At 41.8% G+C, this 5,165-nt stretch overlaps 1 pseudogene; it reads left to right on the forward strand.

Annotated features, from left to right (window-relative positions):
- Window positions 1-2,814, forward strand: part of LOC138038135 (uncharacterized) — a 3,902-nt pseudogene extending 1,088 nt beyond the window's left edge.
- Window positions 2,815-5,165: the final 2,351 nt, after the last annotated feature.

Below are 5,165 nucleotides of genomic sequence, written 5' to 3' on the forward strand. Positions count from 1 at the left end.
AAATATTGAACTTATTTAAATGTCTAGGAAAAGATGACACAGTAAGTGCGTTCTTAACAACTGATGGCAGCTGGTTCCAAATACGAGAAATAATGTACGTGTACGAGCTATAAAAGGGCTACTGTCATAAATATTTTGTACCACGTTTAAAGAAAAGGGCTAAAAGATATTTTTTTACTTACGATCATTCTTAACATGCTATGTGCGAATTTATTGCAGAAAAAATATGGAAAAAAGCTCCACTGAAAAACTAAAGAGCAATTGGTTGATGTCCAAGCGCATAAAGTGGACCATAATAGCTGTCGTTGTCGCTGTACTCATGGCCTTGGCGTTCAGTGTGGTGTCTACAAGGTTGATGCCCCACCGCGATACCTCTGCAGATATCTCGTCGACTGTATCTCGAGACAGTGACGCCAAAGAGGTCGATGTGGTTTCCCTTGTCGGTTTCCACGTGGGTCGCATGATTGCCAGGGGAAACACAACAGAAGGGCCACAGAAAGCAGTCATCGATTATCAGCTGCAGTGCAAGAAGCACGTCGAACTCAACGAATCACTGGTTCGCTGCGACTTCACTCAGATTGGCTGTACCATGGTGATGCAAGACAACGTCACAGAAGAAGATTGCATAATGGAGGACGTCATGTTCCGCTTTGAGGTGGATGAAGACGGCGAAATCTTTACCAACGAGACTGATGTCCTTGACCCAGCTCGCTTGGCATTGGCACTGTACACGAAACATCTCCGAGCTCGTGACTGCAATGGAGAAGCGAAACGGCATCCAGTGAACAAGACTAACTCCACACATGCAAGTATCAGCTTCAGTGGTTTGACCCTGGAGGTAACCGAGCTGCCAGCAAACACTTTTAGCAAACAATACCAGCAGCCTAAAAGGTCCAAGAGGAACATCCAATCCGATGCGTTCTTTGAAAAGGACTCGAGAAAGACCCACGGGGTTAGGCGCAGGCGAGACACAACTTCAGACTCCGTTCTTTGTGGTGACCTTGAGCAGATCCTAAGGAATTCTTGGAAGGGAGGCCCCTACATCAAGGTGCCCCAGCTCTTCTCTGATAGCAAGTCTCCCTGGCTGGGCTTCCGGTATGACGCCCGCGTGTCAAACTTTGAAGCCTTGTTGAGCACACTTCCCGACTTCCATGTAACCGCTATCGTGCTGCCCGTCAGCTCGGTGTTCCAAGATGGATACAAAATCAAGCTTGAAGCCGATTTCTCTCTTAATCAACAGTGCAGTGACGTGGTGCAATCTCGAGTGTATGTTTATTTTGACGCAAGAGCTTGTATTTGGTTCTGGTGCTTCCTCAACGTGCACAAGGCAGACTATGTTTCTCTTCATCTCACCCCCGTGGTCGAGATAACCGTCACTTTAAAACCGCAAGGCGCTGATCTCCACTACAGCTTCGCCCTGACGCATCTCGATATGGGGACAAATGCCAACATTGGCAGCCTTGACAGCGTTTCATCGAGTATCGGAATGATTGGCGCGTTGTTTGGCCCTGGAGGATTCCTGGTAGGATTTCTTTTCGATCGCCTTTTAGAAAACGTCATCAGGGAATTTACCCTCACTTGGCACAGCTGGTCCCAGGTATCGTCAACAGCCTCGCACGTTCTATCATCCGAGACCTGCTGCCATCGCCTGGAGTTCTTAGTGGGGCAGAGGCAGGTGTGGTAGCCGCACACATGATAGCAGGCCTCTATGGTACCTCGTCGATCAAGCTGCTGACGTTAGAACTGTCCAACATCAGGGAACTGCTCGCTAACGCACCTCCTTCATTCCAGCCAAATAAGATTCCTTGCTCAGGTCAGGGACTGATCCAGACGATTCATGACGGTTGCATGAATGATTACGGCACTACTACGGGTGGGGACAGCCTGGAGATCTACTGCTTTGACGGTGCAAAGCGCTTCTGCCTATCCGGTGAATTGTGCCCATGGCGCAACCAGCCAACAGCTGCCTGTTCTGCCTTGTATGAGTTGGCCACGTGTTCTGTGGGCGGCCTAGGCGGGAGAAATATGGCCGATGCATGGGGTGTGGATTACCACTGTAACCGACGCTGTCGCGGTTGGTGGTTGTGGCGACGCTGCTGGAACGATTGCTACTGTTCTGGTTCTTCTTACAGGAACATTGACTGCGTCGACGGATCAGTACTAGTGCAAGCTTGAACAAATACTCTCACCTTACGCTGTTAGTATGGTAATTTTTATAAGTCAGGTTTCAAAAACATGTTAGCCTTGTTTTATCGTTTTCGTTTTCAATTTTCTTCTTTTTTTTTTCAAACGGCTTTGTTTAACATTTTAAATATTCCCTCGGCGGAGATGTGTTTGTATTGAAACTGTGGAGGGAGAAAACTAAAGAGCTTTGTTCGAATTCCTGAAAATGTTTTATTTTATTTTCGTTCTTGACGGGTTAGTGGAACAGAGATTGATTAATTACTTAATTACTTAATTAATTAATTGAGTAATTAACCCAATCTTGAACTTTGCCAGGATGGAAAGCTCTAAGAAATACGATGAAATAGGTTGCAGCGTTAGCTGTTATAGATTCAACTGATTCATGTATATAGCTCCATAGCTCCAAACACTGAGGAACAATCGTCTTTTTCTTAGAAGAGTTTGTGAGATCGTTCATACCGGAAAGCTCTGATTATGATTGGTGTAATGGGTAAACATTTCTTAATTAATTAATTGTTTAATAATCTGTTTTTAATTTTGCACAATGTTGAACTTTCTTAAATAAACCAATTGTTTAAACGTTACCTTTTTTCAATATAACTTGCTTATGTGTATGTAGAAGAAAGCTCGGTTACCGAACATTTGACTGATACAAAAAAGAACTTTGCGTAACCTTCCTCTGGAGATGTATTTTCCATTTCAGATGATGCGGCATTTACTCTTAATATACCAGAAATAAAATAACTTATATAAATAATGCATTAGATTGTTCCCTTTGTTGTCAATTTCACCATCATTTAAAAGGTTAAAATGCATACAATTCCCTTCCTTTCCTTATGAAACATTCCTTTGTCACTACTGGTGAAGACTGTATTGAGGGCCTGCCTCATCTCAGGGGAGGGGAAGAGAAAGGATAGACTTCGATAATTTAATACAATGAATACAATTTTGAGCATGGTATTTTGATTCTTTTGTTCGTTTAACATTTCAACATTGTAGGAGACATGTACAAAACAGACTGTACACCAGCTTTGAATTTTACAAAGATAAGAAAGGTCATGTATAATGTAAGTGTTATTGCAACCATTTAACATTAACTTCTTAACCAGGCTCTTTCCCCTGCCTCTTAGTGGCTGAGGGAAAAGTTATGGTACAATGTACGTTGCATATATATATGCAACGTAGACGAATTTACGCAACTTTTGTATGTCACATAACGGCTAACACGCCAGATTTCAGCAAATACTTTCGTCACCCAAATTTCCTCATTTACACGAGCAAATAAACATTGTCACATAAAAATTGCTCGTGTAGACGAGGCTTTAAGCCAGGTGCGTATAATTATACAACTTAGAAGAAAGAAATTGTGGATGGGCTCATAATCGAAGGGGCATGAATCCGATAGGGCTCATAAAGACCTTTAGAACGAGTTGTAAAATCAGTGTTCATCGAAATACGTTTTCATTTTTCGAACCCAGTGTCAATCCTTTCAAGAAACCACTACAAGGATTGACTCATCCTGTATGATCAAACAAACTAACAATGATTGCGTTAACAAAATGCGTCCAATTTAGTGACGTAATAGTTTACCAAAGCAACAAGTGAGTTACTTAAAAATCATATCAAAAAAACCAACGCGTTACAATGACCTGATTTGTAATTGCTCTTAAGTATTTAACAGGCTAAACTGGAACCATGATTATTTCCAAAGTTTATGAAATTCTCTGGAGCCAATTCAAAATGGGACATGGACAATTTTCCTTAACTTTGCAGAGAGTTTTTGAGATACAAGACAAAACGTAAGCTTTGAAGTTGCTATGGTGACTTACGACGCCATTAATAACAAACACATTTTGTCACGCAAAAATTGGTGTCTCGCATGTTTCGCACGGTGTGAACATTCTCATAATAAACAAAGTAGAGAAAAACTCGGTTTAAGAGCACATCAGCAAGAACTTGTTCACTTGACCTGATTTTGTTGCTGTGAACACAGCAATTGTTTCTCCTCCCCGCCTTATTTAAAATCGATGAAGGTTTGAAGTCCCTGTTTCTGTTATAAAGTACATTGGTGTTTTCGGTCGCTTTAGTGCGGCAGATGAGGGAAAACGCATAAAAATGCAAGCGTTTTCAAACCAAAACGCATCGGTGTAGATGATGCTGTCGGAAACGACAAATGCTATTACTGTTTAAGATCTTTAAAATGTAGCGGTGACAGGAGTTATGATAACTAGCACGATGTTGTCACATTGACATAGGGAACTCACCCATTCACCTGCTCTATTATTTTCCCTCCAAACGTACTGCGATTGGCGGGGTCGTTTCAGAGAAAAAGATCGCATTTCAATCTTATCAAATGAGTCTCGAGGGCTGTTCACTAAGATACGGCGACCGCAGCAGGTAAATAACATTATATAAAAAAAATGAGCCGTAACCAATCCAGAACAGCTCGCGAAAACAAATTTAAGTTGAGTCAAGCAACAAAAGCAATTTTAAATTAGCAGCATTTACTGCTGAACGCGTTTGGCTAAAAAGCGAATCACTGCGCAAGTACTATCTAAGAGATAAAGGAAAGCGTATTGTTTCTCTTTGGAATTGTTTTTTCTCAGAGACGACGTAATGAGTAACTTTTTCAACATATGTTGAAATCAATCAGCATAATCAATAATTTCCATTTGGATTCGAAGTTTGTTAAAATTGCTGAACTATAAGATCTGACTAGAACCCAGCCGTTGCTCACTGCCATCATCGCAGTCCACGTTGGAAGGCCAGTCGCAGACAAGGAGGGTTGGGTTGAACAAAAGGTTGCTTGGACAAGTCATCTTGTGCATTCTCCCAGCTACATCACACATGATAAAACCACTGCACGTATCGGGGTCGGGTGATTTCCAGGGTTTTGTTAGCGCAACATCTAAGACAAGATAATGGATTAACGAAATATTTTATGAATGAAAGAAATGTAGGTTTGAAGCCGCTTGAATTTT

This window comes from Montipora capricornis, chromosome 2 (genome assembly GCF_036669925.1).
Source record: "Montipora capricornis isolate CH-2021 chromosome 2, ASM3666992v2, whole genome shotgun sequence".
Lineage (NCBI taxonomy): Eukaryota > Metazoa > Cnidaria > Anthozoa > Scleractinia > Acroporidae > Montipora > Montipora capricornis.